The sequence below is a fragment of the Triturus cristatus genome, chromosome 5_2 (assembly GCF_964204655.1).
Source record: "Triturus cristatus chromosome 5_2, aTriCri1.1, whole genome shotgun sequence".
In the NCBI taxonomy this organism is placed as follows: domain Eukaryota; kingdom Metazoa; phylum Chordata; class Amphibia; order Caudata; family Salamandridae; genus Triturus; species Triturus cristatus.
Window position 1 is genome coordinate 1020372828 of NC_140588.1, and position 13959 is coordinate 1020386786.

Genomic DNA, 13959 nt, shown 5'->3' on the forward strand with positions numbered 1-13959 from the left:
GCGGTATGATAATTTTATCTAACTTGCTATCAATCATACCGATTAACATGTCAAGCTGAGCTGGTGCAAGTATCATTTGAGTATGGTTATCTCCATTGTCTAGACCGGTATGCTCAGGGGAGCAAGCATTAGCGACCGTGTTCTTTTTATTTTTGCGGCCCCCCTTTTTGGGTTGAACATATTTGTTAAGGTGTAAACCTGATCTTAGCACTCTATGGGGCAGATTTATAATAACTGACGCATCCCTGCATATCAGCAGGGATGCGCCAGTTATTTTGCGCCCCAGCTCCGCCATCATGGATGCGCCGCATTTATAATGCGGCGCACCATGGGGCAAAAACGGCACAGATGCGTCACGCATCTGTGCCGTAAAAGTGGCGCATTGCTGGAGTTGCGTCGCAAGCGCGACGCAGCTCCAGCAAGGCTCTGGGGTGCCCTATCTGCACAATGCTGCGTCAATCCTTACGCCTGCTTCAAGCAGGCGCAGGGTTTTGACGCAGCATGGGCTCAACAGTGACTGAGTGAAATCTTGTAGATTTCACTCAGCCACTTTTAGGAGGCGTTCCTGCGCCGGAACGCCTATATGTGGCGCAGAGCTTCACAACGTGACGCATCTCCCAGATGCGTCACGTTATGAATACCCCGCACCATGGCGCAGGATTTGCGCCGCCGCTGCGTCACAAAAGTGACGCAACGGCGGCGTAAATGAGGCGCAAGGGCCTCATAAATCTGCCCCTATGTGTTTTGGGGAGTACAGGGGTTGAAACTACAGTGACATTGGGAGACTTGCAAATATCAGAGTCCGTGGGCAAATCGTTATCGGGGTGGGGAACCGGAGTAGATTCAGTTACACAAATACCCACCCTCGATGGGGAGACTATAGGAGCCAATGCTTGGCTATCATCAGAGGAATGGATCTCAACCGAAACTAATTGGCTTGTAGTCACAGGACCACAATTACTGGTCAAACCTAGGGATAGTCTACGTTCCTTATTGATTTTGTCTACGACTTTGACTAAATAATTATCAAGTGTAGACACAGTTGAACGAGGGGTCCCAGTCATTTTAGACATGCTGCCCAAAAATGGAAATCCAAATAATATAATAAACTTTATAAAACAATAGCAACCATTTAAAATAGCACTTACTATGAAATGATGCCACCAATATAAACGTTGGAAACAAATTAAACGTTGTTATATACCGTGGTAAAATCCCTTGGAATTAAATGCTTATTAGCTGATACTATATTCCTAAGACCTTTATGTGCAGGGTACAGAGGCCAACTACACACCACAAGAACACGTATATAACATATGCGGGCACAGACCTAATTTGCGTAACACAACACCTCAAAATCCACAACATACAGCGAGGTGTCGTTAAGCCATAAATATGATTAAAGCACCCTGATTACTTCAGTGTTTTAAGCGATGTCCAAATGTTGACAACTAAGGGGGGCGGCCCTGCCCGGCCTCCTCCGGCCCCGGACGGCCACAGACGGTCCCGCCCTTGTCCCGGGCTTCTCCCGGCGCCGACCCGCGCGCGATCCCGCGACGCGGAGGGAGCCTCTGAATAAGTAGCGCCTCCGGGCGCGTAGTCCGGCGGAAGTGGGCGGGGCAAAGGGGAATGCTGGGGCTTGTGGTTCGACCCTGCTGCAGCCTCAGGTGGCGCGAGGCGGCAGGGGAACCAGGCGTCCACACGGCGTCCACACGGCGTCCACACGGTGCAGGAGTCAAATGGCAAGTGCCCCAGGAGCCAGGTAAAAGCTGCGCAGAGACCACGCTTGCTGTCCTCGAAGCGTTAACCCCCCGCTCCACCGAGGGAGCCTCTGAATAAGTAGCGCCTCCGTGCGCGTAGTCCGGCGGAAGTGGGCGGGGCAAAGGGGAATGCTGGGGCTTGTGGTTCGACCCTGCTGCAGCCTCAGGTGGCGCGAGGCGGCAGGGGAACCAGGCGTCCACACGGCGTCCACACGGTGCAGGAGTCAAATGGCAAGTGCCCCAGGAGCCAGGTAAAAGTTGCGCAGAGACCACGCTTGCTGTCCTCGAAGCGTTAACCCCCCGCTCCACCGAGGGAGCCTCTGAATAAGTAGCGCCTCCAAGCGCGTAGTCCGGCGGAAGTGGGCGGGGCAAAGGGGAATGCTGGGGCTTGTGGTTCGACCCTGCTGCAGCCTCAGGTGGCGCGAGGCGGCAGGGGAACCAGGCGTCCACACGGCGTCCACACGGTGCAGGAGTCAAATGGCAAGTGCCCCAGGAGCCAGGTAAAAGCTGCGCAGAGACCACGCTTGCTGTCCTCGAAGCGTCAGGGATTCAAACATTATGCATGACAGGAAAATGAACCATTATAAATGTCTTGTCTCCACAGAAAAATGAAAACGTAAGACCTAAATACACTTTCCCTAACATTGAAATGATACTACAAACAGTATTGTCCATGTTAGTCACAAAGTGCAGTGGTGGAAGGTTCTTATCAAAGTTGAAGTTCATGTATAATGAGCTACATAACAGTGTGCTGCAGACATGCTCTTATCAATACATTTGTCATATCTCATTAACGGTTTGCCTCATCCAGATCCAGAAAGCGATGCATACTCTAACTAGCAGGATCTTACTTGAACCCAGAGTGATCTCCCAGGACATGCTGGCTTGCCTCCTGTTCTGAGACTCAGGAATAGCAAAGTCTCACCTGCTCCTGCGCCTGGTTCATTGGAGCTGGATCCAGGTGCATGCTACAGTGGAACCAATGCATCCTCTGCTGCGTGAAGTGGAATAGAAGCATCGCCGCTGTTGTGGGAACAGAACCAGTGCATTGCAATCAGAACCAGCGCATCACCTCCGGAACCAAAGCATCGGAACCGCTGCATCGCCATAACTGCAGCAAGAGATCATTGATGCATGGGGAAAACCACTGTATCGACTTCACGACCAGTGCATCTTGGCTCCAGCATTTTTACATTGTTTTGTGGAGAAAATCACCTCAACTACAGGAACAACACTGACACATCGCTCAGCTGCACCCTGCATCTCGCTGTTGCAACCAGGGTCAACGTACTTTGCTCTGTGGGTCTTGTGTTCCTCTTGTATCCAGCATATTCTCAGCTTGAACGCTTGACTTTTCCCCGATCCAGTGAAACCCGATAACCACCATAGGCACTTATTGCTTCTAAGCACTATTGACACTTTTATTCTTTAAAAATTCATATCTCAACTTCTACTAATTAGATGTTTGTTGTTTTGGTCTTTATTTACCAAATCATAATCTATTTTTTGAATTGGTGTGGATTCTTTTTGTGGTGTTTTCACTGTGTTACTCTTTGAAGTGTAGCACAAATACTTTACAAATTGACTCTTAAATTAAGCCTGCCTGCTGTGTGTCAAGCTACCGAAGGGTGAGCATTAATCCATGGTGTATATCTGACCTACCCTGACTCAGAATGTTGTTCCTGCTTGGACAAGGTGCCTACATCTGCCAACCAGAAACCCAATTTCTAACAAAGAGCATGAACACCAAAGAAAATTGAGAGCAGTTGAAAAGCTTGCCTCCTTGCTACAGAAAGACCCAGACAGAGAGGATCTTACAACTGATTGTCAGGGATTCAAACATTATGCATGACAGGAAAATGAACTATTATAAATGTCTTGTCTCCACAGAAAAATGAAAACCTAAGACCTAAATACACTTTCCCTAACATTGAAATTACACTACAAACAGTATTGTCCATGTTAGTCAAATCAAATCAAATCAAATCAATATCAGCTTTATTCGGTGCAACGAATCTCACCATAAAAGCATACTAATATAAAAACATTCCTATATTTACATTTCTAATTCATTTGAATACAGAAAAAATACATTTATAGGATATTTAAAATCCATGAAACTGTTATTAAGCACGCTTAGAGGGCTAAAAGAAATAAAGCATTATGGGCTAATCAGGGGACATTACATCCAATCTTGGGAGGTAAAGTGCTGGTGCAAAGAGGTGCATAGTGATACCTGAAGTGCAGAGTGTCACATCTTAACAAAGAGTATATAAAAACAGTACTAGGGGTAGTCATCTAGGTTTTCATATGTCAATGCATCCAGATGTGAGTAATCTTTTCTTTTCCTAACTGCAAGTTGTATAAAACGAGTTACAGAATTTATGAGTTTCACATTTTGTAGACTACATACAAAGTTAAAAGCATATTTGTAGTTAAAAACCATGTCAGATAAAAAAGAGGGGTTTTAAAACTGATTTCCACATACCCTTATAAAAATTACCAAAAATAATAAAGTGCATCGTGGATTGTATAGATTTTCCGTCACATGGGCAGTTTGTGACACCATTTTTCCACTCTAGGGAAAGCAACTAAATAGTGTAAAGTACCCATCCTTAACCTTGTAAGTTAAAATCTCTGTTGCACGTTTCTCACCAATATTAAATCTGGCTGTAGGCCCCTCACGGGCGGTCGCTCACAATATGAAATAACGCCATGTTTTTGACTAACAGACCACTCCCTTTCATTTTCCGATATTTTTAAGCATTTCAACTTAAGTTCCTTTTTACTAAACTCCTGTATAGAGAGGGGGTCTTTCCTATCAATGTCACTTTACAGTATTTTAAAATATTGTGAATGTACTCCAGCCATGGTATCTTCCTACTTAGATCGAGGGCTAAACAGTCCATAATTAATTATTTTGTGAATTTTGTTTTAGTCACAAAGTGCAGTGGTGGACGGTCCTTATAAAAGTTGAAGCTCATAAATAATGAACTCTATAACAGTGTGTTGCAGACATGCTTTACATTTGTCATGTAAACATTTAAATAAAAAACTCATTTCCTTGCACGTGCTGCATCACATTTGGCGATACAGCACGAAATTCGTTTTATTTATATATATGTTTACTTACCTGTAATCGGCCGTAATCCATAGTTTAATACCCCCCACTCTGACCCTCCCCTGCCCCACGTCAGTGCCCGGCGGCACTCTCACCACGGGCCATCTACTGCCTTTGTAAAACATTGGAATGTTGCTCTGCGGGCTGTAGAGATGAGGTGGTCTAGTGGTTGGTGTGGGCGGAGCAGAGTGGGTGGAGGAACGGAGGTATGGCCGGACACAGGAAGGGGCGGGGAAAGGGGATGGACGAGTAGTCGAGTGCAGGGCAAGCTGGTGTAAGGACGAGAGAATAAAGTGTCCTGATAGAACCCTCTGTGTCTGTCCTTATTGGTGCCCTTAGGACACGACAGCTGGCGACGAGGGTGGGATGGAGCTAGCTGCTCTCCCCGGAACACCAGCACACTAGCGAGTCCGGTGAAGGGCTGGTCAAGAAAACCAGTGGAAGCGCCACCACTCGCGACACACCCGAAGCGTGTGGAAGCCCGCAACAAGAAAAGAACAGGAGCGCGAGGCGCGCCCTGCCTGAGGAGAAGCCGGCACCAGGAACGGCAGAAAGGGAAGCGACGACGCTGACACGCGCGTCCCCCGAGGCAGATTGGAGCAGTGAGCGCGAAGAGAAACCCGTCGTCGAGAGACCCCGCCCGCCTACCTGCTGCCGAACAGTGAGTGAAGAGGATGATGAGAGGGGCCGCCTGAGCAGCGCGTAGTCCTGAAATGAATGGAGTGAGAGCCCGGCACCACGTGGGATGCCTACGCGCGTTATTCAACCGGCGGCCATCTTGAAGTCAGGCGAACTTTCAGACGCCCCATGCAAATAGACCCGGGCGGCCATTTTGAAGTCAGGCAAAGCTGAAATTTAAACAAGCACAGGCCAATACAAAAAAAAAAAAAAAAAAAAAGTGAAAAAACAGTGAGAGAAGAAGAAGAAGAAACAAGGAACATACCTGAGACTAGTTTACAAGATTCCACGTAGGAGTCCCTGGGCCTGCATTGCGCCGACGCTGCGCACATCGCACGTGCACTACGATGTCGAACCACGGATCCCCTGCTCGTTCTCCGGCGCGCCAGGATGCGAAGCCGATCATCATGGGGCTGTCGCACCTGCGCCCCCCAGAACCCTTGGCGCTTGTGGTTGGGAGCAGCATGGGCCCTCGCTGGGAAGAGTGGATTGAGGACTTTGAGGACTACATTAAGGGCTCGAAGGTGATAGGGGACGAAGATCAAATGATCGCACTTCGGAACCTCGTGGGCAAGGACATCAGCAAGATGATTAAGGAACTTCCTGCCGCAGACGCGGGAACGTATGCAAGCGTGCGTGCAGCACTGGATCGGAAGTTTGTGCACAAGAAGAACGTAGATTACGAACGTTACGTATTCCAAAGAGCGCGACAGGAAAAGGATGAGGTCATGGGCTCGTACATCACAAGGCTGCGGCGACTGGCGCGTCACTGTGAATTCGACAAGTTCTCGACGGACGACGCCATACGCCTGCGGGTGATCGACGGTTGCCAGTCAGAGACGCTACGCAGGAAGCTACTCAAAAAGAGCCACACATTGGATGAAATAGAAGAGATCACAAGGCTCCATGATCAGACGGAAGAACAAGCCAAGACCATGGAGGCAGGGCGCGTGGATCGCAAAGAGGTAGTGTGTCAAGTGCGCACCGACCGCCCTCGCCGGGGGTCGAAAGAACGGGAACGGCGAACTCGGCCGCCATCGAGACACCCCCGTCGCTCTGGCCATCGACGGCCCGACTCGGGGAAGAGAAGCCGGCGTCAAGACTATGGGAAGAAGGCGCCGCTGAGAAGATGCTACCGGTGTGGCTACGACTTCCCACACATCGGGGCATGCCCGGCCCTGGGACAGAAGTGCCACAAGTGTGGTCGCGACAACCATTTTGAGACAATGTGCGGGGACTACCGGCGGGAGAAAGAAAAAGCCTCCGCGAGGTCACCAAGAGGCGAGACGCGCCGCCATCACGCGCGCGCGGTACGAGACCGCCGGAAGTCCTCCTCCAAGTCCTCCCAGTCCAGCAGGGAGTCGCGGTCCTCACGATGGTCTAGACGGTCACCATCCAGAGACTCCGAATCACTTTCAAGTGACCATGAGTACTCCGTTGAATATGCCAACATGATCGCCGACCCAGACCAACTAAAAAAATACCCTCGGCTTGACATCAGCGTTGGTACGCATCCTACGAAATTCGTAATGGACAGTGGAGCATCCCTCAACTACATCCCAGTCACGGAATACAAAAAGATGAACCCTCGGCCTCGGCTCAATCCCGCACATGTGCGTGTCTACACCTGGATGTCCAGGAAGCCACTCCCTTGCCTTGGAAAGTTTCCCACGACACTAAGGCATCAGACAACATCTATTCCGGCTGTGATTCACGTCATCGAGGGACCGGAAGCTGACTGTCTCCTCAGTCTCCCGACTGCTGAACGGCTGAAGTTGGTGGAAATCCTGTACCGCGTCACCAGTGACAATGACACCATTCACAAGTTCCCGAGGCTGTTCTCCGGACTCGGAAAAATGAATAGGGGCCAGATCCGCCTCCACATAAACGACCAGGTCCGCCCGGTTGCCCAACACCCGCGGAAGGTACCGTTCCACCTCCAGCAAGCAGTGGAGGAAGAGCTGCAGGATCTGCTGGACGCCGACATCATCGAACGGACAGAGGGCGCCACACCGTGGGTTTCTCCAGTCGTGATAGTACCGAAGAAGGGAACACCAGGGAAAGTGCGACTCTGTGTGGACATGAGAATGCCCAATACCGCCATTGAGAGAGAGCGTCATCCGGGGCCGCACTTAAGTGACATGATCGCCGCCCTCAATGGGGCGAGGGTGTTTTCCAAGCTGGATTTAAACAAAGGCTACCATCAGCTGGAACTACACGAGAGTTCCCGATATATCACGACGTTTGCAACACATCTGGGGTTGTTCAGATACAAGAGACTGAACTTTGGCATTTCATCAGCCGCAGAAATTTTCCAAGAAGCCATCCGGCAAACGATACACCACATCCCAAATACGCTGAACTACAGCGACGACATTCTCGTCTATGGAGCAACACTCCAAATCCACGACACAGCCTTAGACAGGGTCTGTCATGCCCTACTGGAAGCCAACCTCACACTCAACAGGGAGAAATGCGAATTCCATCAGTCGCAACTGAAATTCTTTGGCCACATCTTTTCAGGAGCCGGAATGCAACCAGACCCTGACAAAGTGAGTACTCTGAACAGCACCAAGAGTCCACTTGACGTCAGTGATGTGCGGTCGTTCCTCGGCATGGCGAGTTACTGCTCAAGATATATTAAGGACTATGCCACCATCAGTCACCCACTTCGCACTCTCACCAAACAGGGGCAGACGTTTGAGTGGACCCCTGAATGCGAGCAAGCATTCCAGGACATAAAGAAAGCTGTGGGCACAGTGGAAAGCCTAGCTTATTTCAGCCCGGATCGCAAGACCGAAATCACAGTGGACGCGAGCCCCGTTGGGCTGGGAGCCATCCTGGCTCAATATGACAAGGACACGGACAACCGCCACATTGTGGCACACGCCAGCCGGAGCCTCTCCGACACGGAGAAGGCCTACTCCCAACCGGAAAAGGAGAGCCTTGCGGTCGTGTGGGCGTGTGAGCACTTCCACGTGTTCATCTACGGGAAGCACTTCACCATGGTAACAGACCACCAGGCGCTCGTCACAATTTATGGCAACCCCCGGTCCAAAATGCCACCACGCATCGAGAGGTGGGGACTCCGTCTGCAGGAATACACATTCACAATCGTGCACAAGCCAGGAAAGGCTGCCAACCCAGCCGACTACATGTCGCGCCACCCGGAAGACTCGCAGAGACTCACACCGTCCATGGCAGACGAATATATCCATTTTGTGGTGGACCACGCACGACCGCCAGCAGTCCCCCTAGAGGCCATCCTGGACGCCACCCAGCAAGACACCATGCTACAACAGGTGATTCGAAGGGTCCGAACAAATAGGTGGCGGCATGAAGAACCGGAAGACGGGAGGGGTGACAGCACAAAGCGTCAGGAGTGGCAAGCGTTCCGGAATGTGTGCGAAGAACTATCTGTCACGCCCGATGGCTTACTGCTACGGGACAACCGAATTGTAATACCCCAGCAACTGAGACAGGGAGTCGTCAACCTGGCGCACGAAAGCCATCGAGGAGTAGTCACGACGAAAAGAGCACTTCGTGAACGTGTCTGGTTCCCCTTCCTTGACAAGATGGTAGAGAACACTCTGAAAGACTGTCTGCAGTGTCAAGTGGTAAGGCAAGGAGACCCGCCAGCACCACTTCAGATGACGCCCCTGCCACCAGGAGTATGGCAAGAACTGGCCATGGATTTCTACGGCCCCATGCCGTCGGGCAAGTACGTGTTAGTCATCATAGATGAGTATTCCCGGTTCCCCATCGCCCGTTTTGTCCCATCCACCAACGCGGCTGCCACGCTTACCATCCTGGATGAAGTCTTTGCAGCATGGGGCATACCCGCGGAGGTGAAAACAGACAATGGGCCCCCTTTCAATGGCCGGGAGTTCGGTGATTTCCTGACGCTCATGAATGTGCGACACCGACGGATAACACCACTATGGCCGCAGGCCAACGGCACCGCGGAAAGATTCATGGCCACTCTCAAAAAGACATTCCAACAGGCTGCTCTAGACAAGAGAGACCCGCAAGCAGCCCTCAATGATGTGCTCCGAGCCTACCGGACGACACCGCATGCTACCACCGGCAAATGCCCGGCCACACTCATGCTGGGACGCCCAGTCCGGACACGAATACCCACCTGGGAGGGGGCACTACGACCCATTTCCCCCAGCCGCATCCATCGGGAAGTGGAAGCCACCGACAAAGCTCGCAAAGAAAGCATGAAGGCATACGCGGATGGCAGGAGACGTGCTCGGTCCCTCTCATTCCACGAGGGAGACTGCGTGGTCGTCAAGCAGGAGCAATGCAAGAAGACAGATAGTAGGTTCAGAGCGGAACCTCTAACGGTCACCCGACAAAGAGGTACCATGCTGACAGCGGAGTCAGGCAACAGGCGTGTAACAAGAAATGTGTCCCACTTTCAGAAGTGCAGCCCGGGCCTACAAGAGACACTTGAGTCGCGAGTGACATTGTCAGGAGCTCGACAGTCCGAAACACAGAGCGACGGTGACAGCCACCTAGGACAGACATCCGGCGCCGGCACTGCCGCAGTGCCTGAAGGCCGCACACTCAGACCACGACAAGCAATCCGCCAGCCCAAGCGGCTGATTGAAGAAATGTAATTCTTGGTGACTCATTTTGCTAACAAAGGGGGAGATGTAGAGATGAGGTGGTCTAGTGGTTGGTGTGGGCGGAGCAGAGTGGGTGGAGGAACGGAGGTATGGCCGGACACAGGAAGGGGCGGGGAAAGGGGATGGACGAGTAGTCGAGTGCAGGGCAAGCTGGTGTAAGGACGAGAGAATAAAGTGTCCTGATAGAACCCTCTGTGTCTGTCCTTATTGGTGCCCTTAGGACACGACACGGGCCTTTACCAGCCCGTGGAAGCAGGGAGCGCTCCATTGTCTTCCATGGAGCTCCCGACATTACAGTGTTCTAATTAAAGTTCATTTCAATTGTTTTTTCATAATGAGCTTCTTATATGCGGACCCTGTCAATCTAATACCAAGAATGTGTTAAGGTTTGATACTAGCTAACAATCTGGTTTAGGCAATCCTGCAGCCTTGACTTTAGTGGCCTTAGCAGTGATTTCTCCCGTTAGTTCGTTGCCACTGATGCACACACTGCACAATGACGTTCGTACATTTGCCAACTTTTATCATTATAAAAGACAATTTTACAAATCTGTATCAGCATATTGGCTATCCATAGTTACGGGAACGGAGATTGAGCAAAGTAAATGCAGGATTAAATATGTCAGATCACGTGATCCGTATCAGATCACGTGACCCGCATCTGACGCACTGTGATGAAAAGATTGCCGAGTATCTTCCAGGCGCTGTAGTGGAAGCAGCAGTGTCAAGACGGATGATGAAGGTGAACTATGCAGCCAAGTACCATGGGCTCTTGTTTATTTTTTGCTCCTAACAAAAACCACTCAAGGCGAAATCTCTGTTAGATTATGTCATTTAGTAGCAGAATTTTAGCCCTGTAGCAGGGAGAGAGTGCAAAGAACCAGAACACAAGGCACTTGTGTGTCTTATATGCTGTCTCAACGCAGAATGCCTCCCATCTTAAAAAAATATACGGCAGCATATCACTCTAAAAAATATATCACTAAATCCAGTTTTGCATTTCGCTTTCACATAATTTCGCATATTATGTGTGGAACTTTGTGAACCTAAGCAAAAGCAAATTATGCGAATTGGACACACCCGTAAGTCTCAAAGCCCCCAATATGTGCTTAAATAAAGGGATCTGCCTTTGTTGCTACTTTTTTATCGCCTCACTGACTATTGCTCGCATGGAATCTACTGGAATGTTTCACACGTGCAAAAAAAGATAGAAATAACAAGAGTGTGATACTAGCAGCCAATACGACTGACTGTGCACGTGGCCGCCGAACTGACCATGTTTGGCATCCTTTTAGTGTCAGTGCCCAGCTGTCATGATCTTGTACAGATATGCAGTGGCTTGCCTGAACCATCTATCAAGGATGGATTCTAAGAACTCCACCTCCTGCTCCCAAGCCCCTCTGGTAGGCTGGCCTCTCACAAGCACTCTTAGAATTGTCCAATGACAGACAACAACACACTTTGTATGACCTCCCACCCACTGCAGCTCAGGCATTAGATTGATCAAGCTTGACTCAGTGTAAGCCCCAAGACAGAGTGCTGCATTGACTCTTTGGAGTGTCCCTGGCTATAAAAGTGTTGTGATAAAAGCTGAGAAGATGGTGGGAGATTTTAATGCTCCAGGAGATGTGGCTGACAGAACATCTGCTTTGCTTAGTTGTGCAACATTGCGGTGAGAGAGACAAGCAGTAATGACAAACATTTATATTTAATCAGATCTCAATACAAAGCAGATGATTGGTTACAGTATAATTGTATATGAGTGACTGGGAGCAGGTGTGATTGGAATGCTCGCAGAGGAGAAGGAACTCAGCTGGACTAGATATTGGGAGAAAGGGGTTTACAATCCCTGCAAATATTTTTGGATTAATAACTCGCGTTTGAGAGATACCACAATGATTGATCTGCTGCAGCTGTTCTTAGACTTTGGGTGTCTATTGACCACCACTGAATCATTGCTAGAATCTGGCGACCGTCATGTGTCATTACTGGAAGCTGGGGCCCACCAAATATTTTATTTAATTCACAAACATTTTGACTTTTATATTTCTAAATGTGTTTTTTTAATTCTAAAAAACAAATTGGTATGCTAGACTAAAGCATATAACTGAGTGTGTTTTGCTCCTAATGAATGCTCTGTTTTAGTTGTCATTTCAGTTGGGCCCCAGCCACACTATTCTGTTAGCTGTATTTGTGCTCCTCCTATTAATCATGCTAAGGACACAATTTATGTTTTTTAACCCTCCAATTTCAAATTCCTTCACATTTACAGAAATGTATACACTTTCAATGTTAAAAGTTGTTTCTTAATTTATATATCTATTAGCCAACTACTAATATTTAATTTTCTTAACAGTTGTGTACTCCTTGAGTAGGAGTTGTGGGCCCACTCGGGCAGGAACGCTGCCGGGAGGAGGTGTGGTTTTCATTCACATCCGTTCATAAAACTTGTATGTCTCAAAATTCCTTGTCTCCCTTGAGGATAAGCGCACCCTCATGGCCAGCCGTTCTATGGTCCATCGTATCTGGCTGATTGAATGATACACTATTCGAATCAATTCCCCTAGGAATATAGTGGTATTAGAGACCAGGTGGGAATCCATTATTTCCCTTTCCACCCGTTTCCTCCCATAACCTGGATATCAACAGTGGATATTGTATGAATTATATGACTGTTGTATAATGTTGCCACTTACTACCTACTGGATACTCTCTCCATAGGATTGTGAAGCTTGTGAGCCCCCCTTTTTTAGTTCTCGATTATAGTATCATCCTAAACAATTTGGATAGTCTACTGCACAGGAATTATTTGCACAGATAGCGCCCTGATGAAGGTTGCTATCACCCACGGCCAACTACCGAAACTTGCGTCGGCGTCTTTCTGTTAGTGTGAGTTAGAATCCCCTAATGTCATCAATATCTACACATTGAGCATTTACTCCTTTGTATTGTGATGTGTCCAATTGTTTGTAATGAAAATATTGTTTTGTCCAGTGTTTCATATTGTTTTTCTGATTATTGTGATTGTTGTTATTAGTGATTTGTGATTTACTATGTGTGTTTTTTCTTTGTTTGTGCAGTATTATATTTCTAACATGTACTGATCAACCGTACATGTGAGTGCTCAGAACTACATTACTGTATATACCTGTGTTCTAGTTTATATACAAAAAAGAATATATATACAGTTCTTTTAAAGAAAACTTTTTTTGCACTATAAATTTATAAAGAAATATATATATGTTTTATATGAGATGAATAAACTATAAAAAAATACTAGTCTGATTCCTCGCTCCGTTTATATTGTTGATCTACTGCATATTATATACAGTGTTTTGAGAAGTTCTTGTTTCTTTTACCATGTTTAGTTTCCCTGCCTCCAAACCTATTCTGTAAATCAGGGACCTTCTTTTGTTCTTTTTCGAAGGGGCCCAGAGGTTAAAAAGGGGAATATGTTATAAAGAGGAAATTTTACAAAGATCCGAATCTTTTGCCAGAAATTGTCTCTGACAATACTGTTATAAAGTTAAGACACTGTGGCGAGGTTGTAAGGCTCTTTATTCACGTCAATACGCCACCACAGGTTTCAGTCATTTGGAGTCAGCTGTAGAACCTTCAGGTCACAGTTCTAGTGGAACATTCCAACTGGGTCAGGATAGGAGGGTGAAAAGGAATGTTCGAGCAAGGTAAATTATAACAAATACAAATTTAGAACACCAGGGAAGCCGGCCCCTTGGGTTTCAAGGCAATCTACGAGACTGAGGCT